A 22022-nucleotide genomic window follows, 5' to 3' on the forward strand; every position below is an offset into this window, starting at 1 on the left:
CTCCTTTGCCTTTGTAGATGAGATTCATCTTGCTTTCACGCCATCCAACGGGAATATTCTTTGTTCTAATCACTTGCTCTATGGCATTAGTCAGCAGTGCCTTGCTTTTTGGACCGAGGTTTTTGATTAGCTGTATTGGGATTTCATCGGGTCCTGCTGCCGTGTTGTTAGGGACATTTTCTGCTGCCTTTTTCCAATAGAAGCTTTCTATGCTGAATTTTGATCTCTCAAGCCTCTCTGTTGTTGCTGGATCTGTTGTCTGAACTACACTTTTTCTCGTACCGAAGTTATGCCTGATAACGTCTGTGATGTACCGCAGCGCATCATCGCCTTCATAGATGTTACCATCTTCATCCCTTATAGCCGTTTGCGAGTTTCTAGTTGGAGCTCCGAGTGCTTTTATATTGTGCATCGGTATTGTGGCGCTATCTAGTGCAGGCGCCTGCAAACGCAGCCTTTGATGGGCTATAAACTAGAAATAAGTATTTTCAGAATACGCTTCGCATTTTCTTTAAAAATATATGGAATTAACTTTAAACATTGTCCACACGTAGCTGCTGCGTATAAATGCTTATTCTTGCATAATATTTTGCCTATTTTTATAGCGTTACAATACCGAAAGGTTTGTTACAATACCGTGGTGACGCTTTTGTGTTAACACTTTTTTTTTCACCCAGCTTTTCCTATAGAGTCACTATACTAGCTATAAGCCTCGTTGTTTAGCTGTTATATATCGCGGTGCACCTTCGTTTACTGGTATCGACTTCGTATCCCCACCTCTTCAACAACTATCGCCGCGAAGAGTGTTGCTACGGTTACATTTGTTTATAAGCACAACACTGCGCTTTCACGACATAATTCACTGTGCAATGTTGACGGGTCATAAGACTGCTGCGAAAATCGCAAATACCAAATTCGCGCGAATATTTGCCGTAAACATACGCACCGTTGACGTCTGCAGCACAGTAAGCGACAATAAGAAAGCTCAAAACTGCCATTTTCATGGCTGTTCTTCTGTAAACGGTCTGCCGCTGTTCCGAATGTATGACTCAAGAATGATTGCTTATATTCAGACATGGCTGAAAAGTCATCGGGTAGATTTCCCGCACGAAAGTTAACAAAAAAGCTTAACTATATCAATAGTTGGAAGCGGTCTGACCTACTATAGTTATCCTTATTCAGAATAAGACGCAGAAGCAAAAACAAGCTCGAATATGGAAGCGGGATCGTATGTACTGTCGAAAAATGACGTCACGAAAACGTATACGACGCATGTCTGCTGATGTGTGAGGCTGAGCTCCCTGCTGCTTTCTCATTTATTTCGCCTTGCCCTTTTCATTCGCTTTGCTACATCTATTAAAAAAGAAAAGTTTACATTTGCAGTGCCTTTGAACAAAATTAGAAGACGTCATGCGTGGAATATGAACGTGAAATAGCACAAAACTTGCTGTAGTTGCTACCCAAACTTTTTGAAGGCGTTATATAGAGAGCAGCTACAGGAGAAGTAAGACGCATATATTTCGATTCACAAGTGCAGCATTCCTGGTTTCCGCTGATTTCATGTTTGTTGTTCCAATTACACTTTTAACAAGTTGCTTCTAGCCGTCAGTCTTACAGAGAAGAATGAACGACGGCGGTGCGGGAGTACCGCTTGTGGGTATATTGAAGGAAGCCTACCTCGTTCAGTGCCAATAACATGACTGGAGCTGCTAGCACGATGCCCTCGCCTACTCGGAATAAACACTGGAACATAAATGGCTTGAAGACATAATTTTTAAGCCTGCGAGCTTTATTGTTTGCATGTATGTGCAGTTGACCTTATTGTACACACTCAAGACGTATTCCTTTAATAACAGCTTTAAAAAATTGATACGCCGACAAGCCTATCCACAAGAACTTCAAAAATGTGAGTGTTGTTTTCTGAGAAACACACTTGACATTACCGGCTTGTCACGGTTACCGGTGCACGAGACAGGAATCAGGACAAAGACACGCAAAACACATTTATGATGTACCACAGCGATAAGTCCACGTCAAATCTATACACAACCGCAAGAATCATTACACTGAGTTCGATATCTACTTATCAAAACGTCCTAATGAGTCACGTGCGATGTGGCGCTTCCGTGTCTGCTTTGATGTGCTTCTTGCGCAGGGACTGGTAGAATGCTGGCTTCTCTGATGAGGGTTGTCTCCCTAGAATCGGCCTGGCTTGTCGAGCGATGTCATCGGTGAGGTTATCCCCGTAGCACAGGTCGGGGCCGCTGTCCTCCGACCAAGCCTTTGCTGGCGACCACGGTGCACAGCCGAGGGGCGTGGAGGATCAAGCCCGACTGGTGCAGGGCCACTGTCGTCCTCCTCCTACTCAATTCTTCGATATCGACGCCATTGGTCACCTCCTTATTGTTGTTGTCTTCGCCCAGTCTCCTAGCGGACTTCTTCCTTCTTTTCTTCTAGCCGTCTTCTTGCTCCTTCCAGGCAACGTCAGCCTTCTTCTTCTTCCTTCTTTTCTTCTTTTTCTTCCACTTCAGCTCGCGACACGGCTGTTCCAGGACATGTTAACTCGACTTTTGAGATTCGCATATGGAACCATACGTTTCATGCAAAGGACGCAAAGCGGATATCCTCTGCAAAAGACTAGGTTTCCAATTTCCTTTGGCAACAGAATACCACCATCTGCGAGAATGTAATCAGCACAGCAACAAAGCTGGAATTATTTTGCGAGATGCAAGAACCATGAAGCACCTGACCTTTAAATAAATGCTCTCGCACTGCATCCAAGAATTGACAGCTTGTACCGCACACATTGTGAAAGTAGCAACATGCCGTGCCTGTGGTGAACATAACAAAACACTAATAAAAAGGGGATGGTGCTGTCATGGAACATTAGGAAAACAACAAGTACCTATCCTAAAGAACTACGTAATCGAATATACACCTTACGTGCTTACCCGACCGGCGCACCCCAGCTTTATGGAATCCACATATACATATCTTTTTTTCAAATGCATAGTGGCTAATAAAATGGGGGCGCGTTAACAATTCTCTAGGATGTAGAGATAGGATAATAGAGGACGCAAAGGGAAATCAAAATTGTAAGACATGTTGCAAACTGTTATTACAATATTCTAGTGAATCTTGCCCCAATGAAAGAGTGCCGCTTTTTCGGTGACCTTTCACTTGTAATAAGAAGTTATGCTTTTTGTGCAATAGAATTAGCGCGAAGCAAACGAGCGCACATGCAATGACACACATTACAAGCGGTACACGTTTTGATAATTTTGCGCTTGCACTGGATTGGGATGCCTGTTGCCTGAAACCTTTTTTTGTGTTTTGTGACAGACCTGTTCTGACTTAACAATCGTCATTCGCTGAGTGCATGCTAGATATGCTAGACTGCACCGCAATACTGTGCTGCAGCCAACACATTTGCTTAACGAAGTCCTGAGTGTAGTGTCGGCGCCTTGTAAGCGCCGGTTCGTCAACGTGCACTTCAAGGAGTGGTTGGTAAACAACAGGGCGTACGTGAGCGGTACCGTGTGCATTTGCAAATTCACTTTATCTGCATTTATTTGTTCATTTACAAAAGTATACGCAACATGGCTAAGGACGGAGAAAAAGAAACACGCAGATCCAACGCACATGCGGGAACTATGTGAATGGAGACTTTTGTGAAACGGTTATTTATATGCTACACAACAAAATTTGACGTGTACTGTCGCCTTCATTTTTCTCGTATGCAACCTGCAATCTGATAAAACGTTCATTTTTAGGCACCGCACTGGTCTCAAGTGTAACATCATGATGTGCAGTCTGTGTGTAGCAGAGACAGCTATATATGTACAGATTTTATGTCATGATTGATTGTATGAGCGTGGAAAACAACTGTGCTCACTGGCACTAATTTTGCGGTCCTGAAGTGCCTGTATACGCCTGGTTTCTCTGCTAAATAGGGGCATTGCCCCCCCCCTCCCCTCGCTTCCTCGTCCTCGCAGCAAACATTGTGCATGGCTCTTCCTAACCGGCTGCAGAGAAAGCGGTGCAGTATACACTTCGGGTCGTCCGCTGCACTTCCTATATGACGATAGATGACTCGGAACAAAAAAAGTGAAAAACGAAACAAAACAAAGCAAATGTAGTCCCAAAGAAGCACAGCAATGTGCTCCTAAGACTGAGGACAGATATTTCTGTATGCGGTGATCAGCGAAGTGCACAGTTCGTATCCTATCTTGTGGTACCATTTTAGGTGATTTCTATATCAAACACTTTGTTAGTCTGACCGTGCCCTTCGTCGCAAATTGCTTCTGACCATGTTAGGATGGACATGGCAGACGAAAACAGCTTCCATCCGAAAATACAACTCTGACGAATAGGGTGCGTCGGGAGCAAATCGACGTTTTTCGGCACTTAGCTTTAAAACAAATGTATGCAGCACCTTCCGGCCCGCTTGGATCGCGTGCGCATCAGGTGAGAAAACGACGACCGACACCAGAACACGCGGAGGTAGGCAAATGAAACTTGGTTTAATACACCGTATATCCAAGATGTGAATGATGATGAGTGGGCGAAGCACCGACAATTCGCAACGATCATTCGGGTAACCGAATGCAACGAAAGCAACGATCATTCGGGTAACCGTGAATCCCCCGTACATTGCCCACTCGATTATGCAAATGAGTGACAACAGATGTGTACAGTATATACAGTGTTGTTTTATAGGGCGTATATGGTACTGAGGTGCGTACTTCGTTAAGACAGCCTTGTGATCAGTGCAGCAGCACGGCGACGCCGGAAAGCAGACCCAGAGGCGGCGCGAGCGCGGGAAGCAGCGGCAAAACGCCGGAAGCGTTCTCTACCTGAGGTTGGTGGCGCCGATGCTCGGTTCAAGCGTGAGCTTCGCGAACCCTCAGCTCCGGGTCCGCTCGCCGGCGTAGCCGTACTGCTGCAGCTTGGCGAGCCCTCAGCTCCGGGTCCGCATGGCGGCGTTGTTGTGCTACTGCAGCTTCGCGAGCCCTCAGCTCCGGGTCCGCTTGCCGGCGCTGCCCTTTTGCTGCAGCTTCCCGCACCCTCGACTCCGGGTCCCCTTGTTGTCTGCGTCGCCGTGCTGCATCAGCTTTGCAAGCCCTCGACTCCGCTTGCAATTGTGCCGCCACTGTCGCCTTTTCACCCATAGCGGGCGCGCCGTTATCAGAAGCGACCGTTATCATCCATGGCTGAAGAAAGAGAGCGCGCGTCGGGAACGAGCGCTTATATAGCCCTTGTGCACCGAAGCGCCCCCAGCGGACTCCATGCACACCAGAGCTACGGACGACAAGGGAGGGACAAGGCTCCGCCCTAGGGTGCTTCGCCCCTAAAAAATACCCCTTTGCTTTGGCTTCAGAATCCTCCTCCCCCAAAATGCGACTGCAACTGGGGGACATGCTATAGCAAACCCTTTTAGTCATAGTTATTTGCAAAAAGCACCTCGCTGTCTATCCCGATTGCTACCTATCTTTGTCTTCTTTTGCGCAATTTAGTTGAATTTGCCATCAGACAATGCAAAAATGCTAAAAATGGAATTTAGGAGTCTTCATAACATGTTTAAAATCAAATTTTAAGGCACCATAATCACGAAAGATTACAGTGTGGATTTTGCTGAAATATTCACAAATGCAGATCGGAAATTTACGGTACCTCAGAATAGAAGAGTGCCAACACGGCTATCATTTTTGGCTGTTCTTGATGCGCGTAGATCAAAACTGCAGCGACGCAGATGTTGCTACAATACATGGCGGCACCAATACAAGTACAATACAGTACTACAATACAAGTACGGCACCATTTCTGCATTGTGTTTCCTTCGAAACGCGGCTGCGGCGGACGGTAAATCGAAATTGTTTCTAGAATTCGCTGCGTCTTTTAATGCGAAGCAATATTTGTCTGATTCCAGGCATTCTGCAGTAATAGGTAGGCAAGTTCCTGTCTCGCCTCGTTTCTGGGTCTTCAATAAATAAACTGTAAGCCCTTCCACTGGGGTGGTGATGGAAGACCAGTCAAGCTATACTATGGCGGGAATTATGTATTTACAATTATGAGTATTAATATGTGATGGTGTAATTGGTTATTTGAACTATTAAATAACGAGAAATATATATGATCCGGTGGTTTTCATTTATTTAGTGACCACAGGTACCATGGTCTTATGGTCGCTACGGTACACCGCCATAGGATTATGTATTTACAATTATGCATGGATGTATGGCAATTGTTGGGACGTTCTTCATAAACACGTCACCAACGCCGCACGCGTTTGGTGCGAACGCGGGCAAAACGCCGCCGCCGTCGACAACAGTTCTGCGCGTTGTTTGTGTGACCGCACACAACCGCTGTCAAAACGCTGGCGCGAGCAAGCGCGCCAGCAGCAGCGAGCGAAGGTTCATGCGGTCTATCGCTTCAACAGAAACTGAGCGGCGAAAGCACAGCGCATACAAAGGTAGGAGCCGTGTTACAGATCGCTTTCAAGATACGGTGCGCGCGACCGCCCGGCGCCGCGCAGAGTACAAGTTGTTCGCAGAACAGAAGCCGCAACCCCTCCCTCCCGTGCTGCCTTCCCGTTGTCGTCCATTCACGTGGGAGACTGAGTCGCCAGTTCCCCTAGCGCCCGCTCGCAAAATACGCATTTTGTGGCGCAGCTAAACGTCGCTTCCCCTCCATCCATCCCGTCGCCCCACGGCCTTTCGCGCGACGGAAGAAGTGGCGTTTTCTCTCCACCGTGCGTTCGCTCCCCGAGAAAGCGCGCGTCCTTCGTACGTTTTCACTCGCACATACAGCATACGGTCAATGAGAGCTTTTTAGGGGCGAAGCTCCTTACGGTGTGGGTCGTTCCCTGCTCTGTAATAGTAGTAGTAGTATGTAGCCACCTCTAGTTTATGAATTGCTCAATAGATGGCGTTGTGTGTCCGTACGTGAAAGAGACGCCGAAGCGTGTCGTCAGGCTGCTACCTCTAGTTTGTGAATTGCTCAATAGATGGTGTTGTGTGTATATGTCCTTGGAAATAATATCACGAATAATAAGAAAAGGCGCTCGCTCTTGGCGCGCTTTCTCTTTCGCTCGGAGTCGCCGGATGGAAGACAAGGCGGCGGAGCGACGAGCGCGCAAGGCGGCGGCAGCGCGCGCTCGCAGACAGAATCCGGGCATGCGAGAACGAGAGGCCGAAGCGTGTCGTCAGGCTGCTCGGCGACGCCGGGAAAACCCCGCAGCGCTAGAACGGGAGGCGGAAGCGGCACGGCAGCGTCGCGAAGATCCAGCCGTTCGAGAACGGGAGGCCGAAGCAGCACGGCAGCGTCGCGAAGATCCAGCCGTTCGAGAACGGGAGGCCGAAGCGGCACGGCAGCGTCGCGAAGATCCAGCCGTTCGAGAACGGGAGGCCGAGCAGCACGGCAGCGTCGCGAAGATCCAGCCGTTCGAGAACGGGAGGCCGAAGCGGCACGGCAGCGTCGCGAAGATCCAGCCGTTAGAGAACGGGAGGCCGAAGCGGCACGGCAGCGTCGCGAAGATCCAGCCGTTCGAGAACGGGAGGCCGAAGCAGCACGGCAGCGTCGCGAAGATCCAGCCGTTCGAGAACGGGAGGCCGAAACGGCACGGCAGCGTCGCGAAGATCCAGCCGTTCGAGAACGGGAGGCCGAAGCGGCACGGCAGCGTCGCGAAGATCCAGCCGTTCGAGAACGGGAGGCCGAAGCAGCACGGCAGCGTCGCGAAGGAACGGGAGGCCGAAGCGCCACGGCTGCGGCGTGTATAGGATCTGCAGAACGTCAGGGAACGGGAAGCGGCGAGAGAGCGCGCGTATCGGCAGGCAGACCCCGATGCAGCGTGTGGTGTCTGCAAAATGCATCAGGCGAGCTCAACCCGAAGGTGCCGACGCGCGGTTTAAGCGAGACTTTTTAGACGTTACGTTCGGACACAGCTGCAGTGTGTGTGACAGATTATGGTTGTCCAATAATCTCGTAACGGTGTCCGTAATCAAGAACGACCATGCTCGGGGTAACGCCATTGCCGTGCTTCGGCGCGAATTCCCGCCGGCAGCGGTGAGTACAAGATTTGCTCTAGCTGCAAGGATTCACTGGTCGCGGGAAAGCAACTGACCAACGCAGAACAGTACGAGTTGATAAGAGAGATTGTGCACAGGCCAACCATCGCCGGTTCACCCCCTCTGCGGGTCTTCCTCACAGGACCTGCAGGGTGTGGCAAAGCGTTCGTTCTCAAGCTCATCATGGACGTGTACGACCGTACGACCGTACAAAACTTTACGTTAACACCCATACAAGAACCACTTTCCCTGCATTTCACCGATCACAAAGCGGTGATAATGAAGGGACCACGTAAACCAACAGTACAATAAAAGTTTGATGTTTTGTAGTGATCCTAGAGGAACAGACAGCGAAGAGGACAAAGAGGTGGAAGAAGAAGAGAACGAAGACATGGAGCACCGTAATGGCAGCTGACTAGTATGATTAAAGTCTTGAAGGCTTTTACCGTGTGTTGGAACTTTATATTTGGCGCAGCCGACAACAGCAACCAGATGTGGGTGACATTCTACCTCGAAAGACGGGACGGCCGCCCCCTCGTCACGGGCTACGCTTTGGAAGGTGAGAACTTCGTTGCGGCGCCGTAAGAACTAACTACACCTGGCCTACTCGAAACCATCACCAACAAAGCCAAGGCCTCGATCAGCGACGTCACCGAAAGAGGTACCGTGAAAGTTGACATGGAATTCGCGGAACTTGAATCTATGAGGAAACAAATCGCAAATAAGTGTGACGCTCAAGGCGACACAGATCGAAACGCTCGGCCGCCTCTCCAAGGCATATTGAGTGCGATGGCACAATTAACGCAAACGCAAATGCAGCAAATGATACAACAGCAAGCAATTTTGAATATTCTTGTCACTGGCGCGACACGTCGAGAGACAGTTAAGCCGGAAATGTTTGATGGTAGCACGGATGGTGCCGTTTCCTGGCTGGATTTTTTTCAGTACGCGTGCGAGCAGAACCACTGGTTAAGTGACTCCGATCGGATACTTCACATGCGCCCGTACCTATGTGGCAACGCTAAAAAGTGGTATGATCTGCGCGTCACAGAACATATGAAAGAATCATGGGACACGTGGAAAAAAAGTTTTATTCGGGTATTTCAAATGAACCCAGTCCACTTGTGGGACCAAGCAATTTTTTACAAGCAGAGAGACGGCAACTTGCTGGACTATTATTTTGAGAAGAGGCGCCTACTGCGATTGGCGGATCCCACGCTTCCAGGTTCCCCTGTCGTGCCACTAGTGATATTAGGGATGACAAAAGATTGCCAGCGGCAAGTCCAGGTTAAAGCACCGTCCACTTCCGAGGAGCTTCTCTACTGCTTAACGTATGTGTCGTTCGAGTCCCGGCCTCGCGAGATGCAACATAAATCGAACAGGGAATGGTCACAGAACAGAAGAGAAGATTATTCTGCCAACAGGAGTTATCACAACCCTAGTCATGGGGACTCCGCTGGGAAGATACTCGGAAAATCCACGAATGTCAGGACGCATGAGACGCAGGAGACAATATTTCTTGTGAAATCGAACATTTTGTTTGTCCCAATGATCGTGAACAATATCGAGATGCCCGCGGTCATTGATACAGGTGCCTCGGTCAGTCTCATTAATGAGAAAAGTGTTGACAAAGATGAAATCTTTGCCGGGAGAGCTGTCAAAGTTCAAGGCTATGATGGCAACTGTCGAGAGCTAAAAAATGGACGGATGCAAAAGTGAAATTCAGAGATCTAGAGCTCACCGTGAGGAACCTTGTCATGTCAGGAGTGGAGTTCGATTTCCTTTTATCCCGGCCTGAGATGAAACTATTCAAGATGAATATTCTGTGGAACGACATTATCACCACCGAGCATTCCAACCTCATTCAGACGCAAAATAGGTCAGTCACAAGTTCCCACGAAGTTTCGCTGAAATTCCCAGAACTTCTGTGTGTCGGCACAGTCCCCCGCAACGACTGCAATCGAAGTGCCGTTCGATCTTCGAGACAAAAGTATTGTGAGGAAGAACGCGTATGGGTTAAGCCACGAAAAAAAAGTATGGCTTAAACAGGAGCTACAAGGAATGTTGGATTCTGGTATCATCAGACCTTCGACCTCTCCGTTTGCCTCACCCATTACCATAGTGCCAAAAGACGACGGATCCTATCGCTTGTGCACTGATTACCGGCTTATCAACCGGCAAGCAGACTTGTTCCCATTCCCGATGCCACGAATCGACGAAATAATTGACGAGTCCGGAGGGTGTCAATGGTTTTCCAGGATAGACCTATGTAAAGGCTATTGGCAAATACCACTCAAGGAGGAAACTAAGATGTTCACCGCGTTTATTACACCTTTCGACATCTACGAATATTAGCGGCTGCTATTTGGGTGGAAAAACTCAGGCGCCTGGTTCCAGAAAATGATGAACTATGTTCTCCAAGAATTTATTGGCAAATTTTGTAGTGTGTATGTGGACGACATACTCGTCTATTCAAGAATAAGAGATGACCACATTAGTCATCTATCAATGGTTCTAGATGCATTGAGCAGGGCACAGCTTAAGATCAACGTCAGAAAGAGTGAATTCTTCTCCCAGAGGGTTGTTTTTCTTGGCAGGGTATTTGATGGGCAGACAAAAAGTACCAAAGAAGAAAGTGTCCAGCGCATCAAGAGTCTCGTCAAGCCCTTTGATCTGCACTCTCTTCGAGTGTTTTTAGGCCTTGTCGGGAATTTCCCGGCCTTCATAAAGGATTATGCATCAAAGACAAAATGTCTCACGGCCCTTACCCAAAAAGAGGTGCCATTTGTGTGGTCTGAAGACTGCGAGCGGTGTTACGCAGAACTTGTTGAAATTATTTCTTCAGATCCTGTCCTGACGCTCCCAGACTTTAACCTGCCATTTGAACTGTACACTGATGCCTCTCATTATGGTACAGGAGCCGTTGTTTATCAAAGACATGCCAACAAGCCTGTTGCGAAACAACTGCAAGTGATAGGATATTTTTCTTACACGTTTACCAAGGCCCAAGCAAACTATGCTACAATGGAAAAGGAAGCATTGGCTGTAGTTATGGCGCTCAAGTATTTTAGAAGTTATCTGGAAGGAAGAAGCTTCAAATTGTTTACAGATAATGTAGCCCTGACTCACCTTTTGCAACTCACTCAGCCAAAAGGTAGAGTGGCAAGATGGGTGAGTGAAATTCAGCAGTACACTTTCGAGGTAGCGCATCGCCCAGGACAGAAGCATCAGGACGCAGATGTTCTGTCTAGACTTCATGTACCAAGAGAAGTTATCCATGAAGAAGTGAATATGAGCAAATTGTGGGAAGGAACGCAAGACCTGAAGATGCAAAACGGGAAGCTAGAAGTGCCCGAAACAGCGATACCGACCATACTGCGACTCTACCACGACAGTCCGGAGTCGGGAGGCCATGATGGATTCACTAAAACATACAGAAAGCTAACGCAAAGATTTACTTGGAAAGGCATGAAGACAGATGTCGCTGACTACATAAAGACGTGCCACAACTGCCAACTTTGCAAAGCTAAGTTCAGACCGCGTGGAAACAAAATGGTCACTCCAGAATACTCGAATGTGCCCTTCGAAATACTACATCTCGATTTTGCTGAACTCAAAAAGAAGGGCGAGGGGGTCAAAGAGACGCAAGCATTCCTCGTTGCAGTGGAGGAGTGTACGCGGTTCGTGGCTGCTAAAGCTGGCAGAGAAGATGCGAACTGTGTAACTTCTTTTCTAGAAAGGGATATGTTCTCCAATGTTAAGGTCATCGTTGCGGACAACGGACCGGCATTCCGAAGCGAAAAACTTCCCCGTTGGGCTGAAGCAAGAGGCGTCGAGCTGCGTTTTCTAGCACCTTATCACCCAGAAGCGAATTCTCTTGCAGAAAGGGTGATTCGGGACTTAAAGACATTCCTATCTTTATACCCCAACTTCAAAGGCGGGTGGAAGTGCGTTCTGGAAGCAGCTGTTCGTCACGATAACCGATCTCACACTGCAGCATTGGGATGTAGCCCTTACTTCGCCGCTTTCCAAAAACCCTGTTGGTTACCTGCGGACAAAGAACTTGATATAGTTGACAAAATAACACTTTTCGAAAAGCAACTGGATTTGAACCAGAAAGAAAAGTATCGTAAAACTATGAAAAAAAACTTTGACAAACGTCACCAGTCCACGATACCCGATATTGAACCAGGAGACATGGTGCTGGTTCGAAAGAGCTTGGATTCAAAGTGCCCCTTTATAGGCCCATATTCAGTATTGAAAAAAGTGAAGCACCAAGGGATTCTCAAGACCGTGTATTATCAAGGACCCCGAGGAAACACAGAAGAGGCGTCGATTGCTAATATTCTTCAATATCATCCCAGGAGAGATGATAATGGAAGCCCGGGAGGATGTAGTGATCCTAGAGGAACAGACAGCGAAGAGGACAAAGAGGTGGATGAAGAAGAGAACGAAGACATGGAGCACCGTAATGGCAGCTGACTAGTATAATTAAAGTCTTGAAGGCTTTTACCGTGTGTTGGAACTTTATATGTTTAATATATACACGGTGTTTCACACTCTATATGATGCACTGGGTGAATTTCACGGAAGAGTTTCACGGTTTACCGATGATTCCCTCCGGAGCTTAGCCCCACTAATCATCATTCACCCCGTGGATATGCTGTGATTTTTTTCTACATCCGGACTCGACCATCGAAGACTGAGCCCTTAACAGCTGCGCTGTAAAAATAATGTTAGTTCTACGCTTGTGAAATATGATGAGACAGAGTAAGTCTGCAAGCGTGTTCTTCAAGCTTTACTTGGGAACCTTGCCTGCTAAAACGTGGTTAGAAGAAAGAGGCATTTATGTGCCAAGGGGTAGCAGATGCATTCTGTGCAACAAAGCTGAAACTATGAATCGTGTTTTTATTGACTAATAATGCTGTATTGCTTTAGAATATATTGCAGAGAACTTCAAAGATAGACCTGCCCCTCAATCCACATGGCATTCGTTTTTTACCGCCTGAACGTGATTTTGAACAGATAGACGTTATCTTTTTACTCTGGCTGCACGCAATCTGGCGTAGTCTGTTAACATGTAGTCACTGAAATGTTAAACGCCGATCTGCGCCTGAATAGTCTGTGGTTATGGTTGTAAAAGTACGTGATGTGTACAAAACGACTGACTGTGATAAAGATGTGATGTCAATGTTGGATGCTTTAGCACATATGAAACGAGTGTGATCTGACAAGCTCCTATTTAGGCTTGTAGCTAAGCTGTAAATAAGAAAAGTGGATTTATAGCGTAGTGGGTATGACACTCGCCTTCGGACCGTGAGTACCCGGGTTCAAATCCCTCCTCGTCAAGGACGTTTATGATGTTCTTTTTCTTTCTTTCCTTTTCTCTGTCGATTTTTCTCTCGGTACGTGTTTCCTTCTTCCTCTCTCTCTCTCTCTCTCTCATTTTCTATTTCTCTCACCCATAGCAAGTTGTGTTACAATCGTCGGTACTGTGCATCCATATGGTTCCCATAAATGCATGTTATGCAAGCGTGGGTGTACTGCGCAGCGGTTATGACGCTCCCCTTTGCACCGTAGGTACCCGGTTTTGAATCCGAGAAAGTTAATTTTGTTTTATTTCTTTATTTCTAACGCTCTCTGAGGAAGAAGAAGAATCAACGAGAACGCGGGTCAATATCTGCTTCTCTACATGATTACGGTCGAAATATTGCTTTAATATTGAAGATGTGGGTACCAATCGACGCCTAAAGTCACAAGGATTACGCCGACACCAAGTTTTCAACGATGGGTGGACATTTTCCCAATCTTTGGAGGACGTTTCTGTGCGACCACCGGCAGAGGCTCGGCGGGCGAGCTCTGCGCGGCGACGCTCGCTCAAGCCACGATGTCTACGGCTATGAAAATCACCGTTGAGGGTGAGGATATCTCTACCGACGAAGCCAGTGAAAGTGCTGGATGGACCACGGCATTATACAAGCGGAAATCCATCAGCAAGAACCCGCTCGAGCAGGGCGTCCGAGCCCCCGACACGCCACGTGGCGGGATCAAAAGACCGGCTCCAGCGAGTGTTAACCAACGACTCACCACTGCTTCCAGACTACCTCCACTACCGAAAGAGCACGTTCGAGTCATAATCCGTCCCCGTGGAGGACTGGACATCGGGTAGATGGGCCAACTCAGAGTTGCCCAGGCCCTCACTACCGCCACTAGACTTACGGAGGCGGATACGGCAGAGGATGTCATATGTCCGAACATGGTGCAAAACATATTGGTGGCAAGCACACCATTAAAGCGCAACGCCATGGCCTACGCCGATATGAAAGCAATACTTATAGGACAAGCAAGTTACGAAGTCAGTGCCTATTTCGCTGCCCCAGAAAACTCGTGCAAGGGAGTTATTCGCGACATTGATCCAACCATCGAGCGGGAGGAGCTCAAACGCCTCATCATTCAACCCAAGAATCCAAGCGCCCTCGAGGTGAGAAGAATCAAGAACACAAGCATGGTAGTCATCCTGTTTGATGGACTCAAAGTCCCGGACTATGTAAAATGCGGTCCCAGTTTGGTAAAATGCTCAGTTTCGCAGACAAACTGACTTTTTCTATGCATGTGGAAGGCTCGGACACAGAGCCGACGTTTGCCCAACCCCTGAAAATGCAATCTGCCGTGGCTGTGGTGCGAGAAACCCGGACGATAAGCACGAATGTACACCAAAGTGCACCCTCTGCGGAGGCCCTCATCCCACGGCTGACAGAGCCTGCCAGCAAAGGTATCAAATACCGTTCGTCGTTAGACAACGGAGAAGATAACGGCGCAACCGTGACCAATCCAACCTATCAACTAGGTCGCCAACCCCTCTCAAGCCGGCCCTAAACAGCTCGCACAGATCCAGGAGTCGATCCCGAGACCCCGGCGGCGATGATGGCGGCTGCAAGGACCGTGCCTCTTCTAGGAGACGCTCCATGGAACGCTCGTCTTCCAGGGCCCGCAAGGCTTCCAGGAACCGCTCACGCTCAAGGGGCCGCTCCCGTACCAGGGAACCAGGAGCCTGCTGATCGTGGTACCAGATATGCTGATCGGGTCAAGGAATCGCCAAAAAACGTAACGAGGGGTCAATCGCCAGAGCATAGTAGGATAGCGCAGTTGGAAAAAGAAAACGCTTCATTAATATGCGCAATGGAGCAGCTTAGAGAAGAATTTGCAAACCTGAAAAAGGCTAGCAAGCGAGAGACGGTTCAGGCCACTCAGGCCCCTGCAGTAGTAACTCCCATGGAGATCCCAGTAGCGGAAGAAACGCCCATGGAGATCCCAGTAGCGGAACCGACTGCCAATGGTGTACCCAAGAGGGCGTTGGCGGTTCATGCCTTAGACAAGAGCGCCAGTGTTCGCAAATTGGAAAAGACGATAGATAAAATTGACGAATCCCTCGAAAAAGTTCAAATTGTAATCGACAAACTCACGGAGGCGGTCAGAGCACTAGGGGTCAGATGCGATAATCTGGAGCGCCAGGTTTCGGCAATGGCTCCAATTACGTCGGCAGACAAACTGAAAGGTCGGCAGCGGCTGCACTCCGCAGCACTTTATAAGACAAGCAAACTACTAAGTACCACCATGGCGGCACATCACAGGGGAATTAATGTCTGGCAGTGGAACTGCAGGGGACTCCATCGTAAAAAGAACGTCCTCCAGCAGTTCATTCGCTCTCACCTGGAAAAGCCGCATGTCATCTTATTACAAGAAACGCTCACGGATACGGTCACCCTACGGGGTTATAAATCCCATACCCTGTATGAAGATGGGAAAAGGGGTATGAGCACACTAGTCACCAACAAATGTACGTTCATAGTCCACGATCTCAATCTTCAATCCAATAAGGTTGAACACTCGACCGTGGAAATCATCCCCAGCGGACAGTTCAAGACAAGTGTATTTATACTTAACATATACAGTACACCCAAAGACCTCAGGCAAAGATTCGCAGCAATCATCAACAGGGCCATTAGCAAATCCAAGACATTGCCACTCCTGGTGGCCGGAGACTTCAACGCTGCGCATCGAGCATGGGGGTACATACAAGCTAACCGCAAGGGTGTTGACCTATGGCAAGCCACCGTCTATAATAATCTCACATTTATAACAGTCCGGCTTTTCCGACCAGGATCGGCAACTCCTGCTCTAGGGATACCACGCCTGATCTCTTTTTCATACGGAATGTAGAGTCCGCATCTTAGTCCAACCTGCACGTGGACCTGGGCAGCGATCACAATATTCTGGCCACCTGCGTCAACGTTAGAAGCGGGAACCTCAAAGAGTTCACTATTACAGACTGGAACTCCTTTCGCAAGATTAGGGAGGAGCGAGCACAAACTCAGGACTCAGCACTTAGTCTAGAGCAGTGGACTGAACAGTTAAAAGACGATATCAGGGCGGCGACAAAGAAAGTCCAGACTGAACTGGAGGTGGACAGTATGGATAGCCGCTTCGCTCATCTTCTAGAAGCTAAAAAGTCCCTGTTAAACAGATGGAAAGGGCAGAAACTCAACCGAAGGCTCCGAAAAAAGATCGCGGAGCTCAACAAAACTATAGAAGATCACTGCCAAACGCTGAGCAGACAACAGTGGGATGAAGTCTGCAATTCAGTAGATGGTCAGATGAGAGTTGGCGTTTGACAATGTCTCCCATACCTACATTCAGAACTCCATCTCAGAGCTCAATTTCGGAGAAGCCTTCCACAGATACATAAGCTCATTCCTCAGTGATCGCAAGGCCACGCTCAAAATTGGTGACCCCCAGTCTGACAATTTCAGTTTGGGCCCCACAGGCACGCCACAAAGAGCGGTAGTCTCACCATTACTTTTTAACATTGCCATGAAGAAACTGTCGGAAAGGCTGTCCAACATAGAAGGGATCAATCACACGCTCTACGCCGATGACATAACAATCTGGTGCAGCGGAGGAAGCGAAGGAGATGTTCAATTAGGCTTACAGGAGGCTGTAGATCAAACAGAGATGTACCTGGAAAGTACGGGGCTTAGATGCTCCCCGAGCCAGTCTGAGCTCCTCCTCTACAGGCCAGTCAGGAGAGGTCCCAAACCTAGAGGCTGGAAACCGTTGTCTGAAATAGACATAAAACTCTACACTAAAAGCGGCTGTACCATACCCAGAGTAGACACCATTCGGGTCCTGGGCATGTTCATCGATTCCAATGGCAGTGACAATACGACGCTCAACAAGCTCACAGCCAAAACCGAGAACATGACCAGGCTCATCAACAGAGTCTCGAATAGGCGTGGAGGCTTTCAGAAGAAAAGCTCCTCAGATTACTCCACGCCTTCCTCATGAGTCACATAGTTTATGTGGCAGCCATGCACAATTGGTATAACTCCGAAAAGAAAAAAAACTTAACATGCTCATGAGAAAGAGTATCAAAAGAGTACTAGGCATTCCGTTACGGGCGAGCACGGACCTCCTTATGCAACTAGGAGTGCATAACACTTTAGACGAGATAATTGAGGCCCAGGAGTCGGCCCAACTGGCCCGTCTTTCCTGCACCCCGGCTGGAAAGAAGATCCTGGCGATTCTGAACCCTATACTCATGGAAGAACGGAAATATCAAATCTCAGAAGATCAAATGAATAATATACGAGTCACAGCGTTTCCCCGTAATGTTCATCCTCAACACAACGTAAGCAGACGCACGGCAAGATCCCTCGCTCTCCTCAAGAGTATCAAAGACGATCCCCACTCGGCATGTTTTGTCGACGCAGCCCAACATGGACAGTCGTCTAACTTCGCCACTGCCATCATTGATCACAACGGACTGATAGTGAATGCAGCTTCCCTGAAGTGCTCAACTCCATCCAGAGAGGAGCAGGTCGCAATTGCTATGGCACTCCTAGACAGCAGCAAAACACAAATCTTCACTGATTCGAGATCGGCAGTCAGGGCTTTCGCTTCAGGGTCCATTGCTGAGGAGGCTCACAAGATTCTCAAGAACAAGATCATCTCTACGCACACGATCACGTGGTTTCCGGCCCACCTCGGCCCCCAGCTTGACTCCTTGCCCAATCTCAATGACATCGCCCACTCCCAAGCGCGCGCACTAACCCACCGCGCGGGAGCAGGAGCGAGATCAGAGGCCGGGGTTCTCGAGTTTCGGGACACTCTCATTACTTTCAACGAAATCACTAAGCACTATCACCTGGGTAGGAGGACTTATCCTCCACCTCATAGAAAACTGGCTAGACCTCTGTCGTCCACCTTACGCATGCTTCAGACTAAGTCCTATCCCAACCTGGCCCTTTTTCATTCGATCACTACAGAGGCTTTTAGCTCTACTTGCCCCGACTGTGCGGCTGTTAGCAATCTAAAACACATGCTCTATCGATTCCCCTCGTTACAGGGGCCCAATCGCATCACGGAAGAAGAATGGAGCTCTGCCATCCAGAGCTCAGAACTGTCACGACAAACTTGGGCTGTCCAGAGAGCCCATCATGCGGCGGTTAGGCTCGGCCTACCCGTCCCCACGTGGGAGCGGCCCGCAGCTCTGCCCTAGGGCAGGGCTTCTCAGCACCTATTTAATAAACTTCTTTGTCTGTCTGTCTCTCTGGCTCTCTGTCTGTCTCCACCATTCTCACTCTGCACCTCCTCTCCTCCTATGCTCTGCTTTCACTCTCTCCCAGCTCAGCAATGCTGCGCCCCACAAGACCTACCTAGCGAGGCCTTAACAGATCTGCTGTAAAAACAAATGCCTGTTCACACACGCGCGCACTCACGTACGCGCGCAAACACACACACACACACACACACACACACACACACACACACACACACACACACACACACACACACACACACACACACACACACACCTTCGCGCGCGCACTTATGTGAACGGTCAAATGCTGTCGTGAATAAGCCTGGATAGCCGTCTTGGCAGCAATGCATACATATATATACAGGGAAAAAATTTGGTTGATACATGAAGTTACGAGATATTTGCGCCTTAGGTGATCCCGACCACACCTTTTCGATGCCTGGCTGCGGCGTCATGGCGGACGGACGTGTTTCTCCGGGGCTCCTGGCGGCGACGAAAACAAGTTTTTTTTTGTGCATGCTTTGAGCTTGCCTCTGTTGTTAGACTTGCAGTTTTTTTAGCCTTTAAATTGTAGGTTGGAAGCGGCAGGTCTATCACCTATTGTGTGTTTTTTTAAATGCGAAGCATTTCTTGGCGAACATTTGCTACTTTTGCAGTATATATCTAGCCGCCTAGGTCTTTGTGCTCTCATGGTCGTTTCGTCAACTTGGTATATACCAAAATTGGCATACTATGACAAGAGTTTATGACGAACATAAATGATAAGTCATGACATGCGTGTCATGTAGGTCATGAAACAGCCCCCTACTTCTTGGTGCTCTCATGGTCGTTTCGTCAACTTCGTATTACCAAAATTGGCAGACTATGACAAGAGTATATGACGAACATAAAGGATAAGTCGTGACATGAATGTAATGACATGCGTGTCATGTAGGTCATGACAATGACCCAGCGAAAAAGATTACCGCTCTTAAACCACTGAAATGGGTTCGGACGTGGGTACTAAGTGAAGGAAACACATGTTGGTAGAAGTCTAGTCATGAGAATGACTGAGAAAAAATGACAATGCCTCAGCGAAAACACAGTAACACTCAAAGACCACTGGAATGGGTGCGGGCGTGGGTACTAAGTGAAGGAAACACTAAAGGATTGTGGTAGAAGTCATAGTCATGACCATGACTGAGCAAAAATGAGAAGACAGAAGCACACAAAATCGTCGTCATGCGCCCAACGGCATAAAGCATTAAATATAGAAATGTAGGCTCTTTCGGCGATGCATAGCAATAGTGCTCGATGGTTGCTTCCATAGAGCCATGAATCATAGTCCGGTGGTGGCGTAGGATGAAGGCCCACTGTTTGCAGGTAGTGCCGTCGTACCTGGTTTTGACCAGGGCATGTCCACAACAGGTGTTTGATTGTTGCCGCGAACGCTCGAGCTGGGCAATATGGGCAGGTATCCGCAAATTATCCACGGAGGTGTTGTGGCCAGGCATAGGTGACCGATGAGGTAACTGCCAACCCCACACGGACTTTCCGCAGCACCACCTCCTCCTGGCGTGTAAGGCCAGGAGGAGGTGGCCTGGAGAAGGCGTGGGAGGTTTGAACCACACGGTGGAATTAAATCTCGTGTGGTGTGGCGGAGAATCTCCTTGCGTTGGAGGAAATCGCCCTGGCGGTCACTTGGGAAAGGTGCTTGCACAGATAGTGGAAGCTCACTCTGGGTGGCGGTGTCAGCTTGTAAGTGAGAAGAAATAGTGTGCCGTGGGATCCACTGTATCCGAATCTGACCGAGAATCTGTGCAGTCATTCGGTGTATTTCGTCTGCGACAGGGTGGACATTCCGAATCTCCTTTATGGCTGAGGTGGAGTCAGTGCGTATATTATAAAAGGTGCTGGAGATGTGGAATCAGCTGTCACCTAGTTTGTTGCGTCTCGTATGGCGAAAAGCTCTCCACTGACCGATGGGACCGGAGTTGTCAGACGGGACACATAATTAGCACTTATGGATGGGCGCCCTTGCACCACGGTGGACGTAACCACTTGTATGTCCGTGCATCTCGCATTGGTGCAGGCCACCAGTGAACCTGTCGAGAGTGCGGCATCGATTTCTTCCATGTGGCGGCGGAAGGTAGCTGATGGGCCAGGGACCGGATTTCGGAGGCGTCCGATGGGTTTGTTGTCAGTAAGTTGCTGGTGGTCCCAGGGTGGAAGGGTGTCTTCCGAAGATGGCAAGGTAGAAACCGGACTGCCCATGTATGCCGCTAAGTCAGCAGCAAGTTGCAGAAATGGTGGCTTTAGATGCCTTGCTTGACGGCGTTGATGAATGAGCTTGTCAGTGGTGTTTAGTTTCGCATCTTCCTGAAGTGTCGCGTTTGGCGTGCATCGTGGAAGACCGGCAACGACGCGCATTGCTTCCCTGTTGATGCATTCTAGACGGGCCCAATCTATAGCCGTGAGCTGCTGCAATTGAGCCGAATAGATAAGACGAGGCTGCAGAACTGTTCGGACGAGTAAACGGGCAATTTTGGTGCGGGCTCCCCCAGCCTTGGAGAAGATGCGTCTGATCAGATGAAGCACCCGGTGCGCTTGCTGCCTAATTTGGCGGATCCAAGCTTTTGTTGAGCCATTTGCCGTGATGACGACGCCTAGTAGGCGTAGCTGGGGAGCTGGCGTCAGAGCTCACCCAGATAGATGCAGGTGGATTAGCGTGTCCAGAAGCCGTCGACGGCCCCAGCTGTTCGCAACCGACATGTGGAGCGTCTTCTGTGTTGAAAGTGTCAGTCCTATGGATTGACACCACTCGTCGGCTGTGTTGAGTGCTTGTTGCAAGGCGGATTCCTGTCGTTGCAGGTCGTTGTGAACACTCCATACAGTAATATCATCGGCGTATATAATGTAGTATATGTCTGAGATCGCTGCCACAGCCCACCCGAGGGGTAACATTGCCAGGTTAAAGAGGAACGGTGCAAGCACAGACCCCTGTGGGACACCGCGCTTTGCGTTGAAGCTGCCGGTTGCGTGTCCGGCCACACGCATGGCAAACGTCAGTTGAGTGAGGAAGCAGTTTACCAAATTACAGACGCGTTCGGGTAGTCCCACGTAACGCATAACGTCAAGTATAGCAGCGTGGCTAACTACATCCTACGCCTTGTGCACATCCATGGCTAATATTGTTCGCACCCGGCGAGGCTGATTTCCTGCCAAAACCGTGCCAGTAAGCGCTCCAAGGCCATCTTCTGTGCACAGGTGCGGATGGAATCCAATTTGTGCAGGATGATACCACTTGAATTGTTCAAGCCACCAGGTTATTCGCGTAGCAAGCGTTTTCTCAGTTAATTTGCAGACAGTGACCGTTA

General features: G+C 48.8%; 1 long non-coding RNA gene across 1 annotated transcript in view; it reads right to left on the bottom strand.

The window, feature by feature from the left end:
* LOC125943061 (uncharacterized) overlaps positions 1-1858 on the bottom strand; it is a 195303-nt gene extending 193445 nt beyond the window's left edge. The window contains exon 1 of the long non-coding RNA XR_007465526.1: positions 947-1858. This is a non-coding gene — a long non-coding RNA (uncharacterized LOC125943061). The remainder of the gene's footprint in view (positions 1-946) is intronic.
* Positions 1859-22022: the final 20164 nt, after the last annotated feature.

The sequence above is a fragment of the Dermacentor silvarum genome, chromosome 2 (assembly GCF_013339745.2).
Source record: "Dermacentor silvarum isolate Dsil-2018 chromosome 2, BIME_Dsil_1.4, whole genome shotgun sequence".
NCBI classification, from domain to species: Eukaryota; Metazoa; Arthropoda; class Arachnida; order Ixodida; family Ixodidae; genus Dermacentor; species Dermacentor silvarum.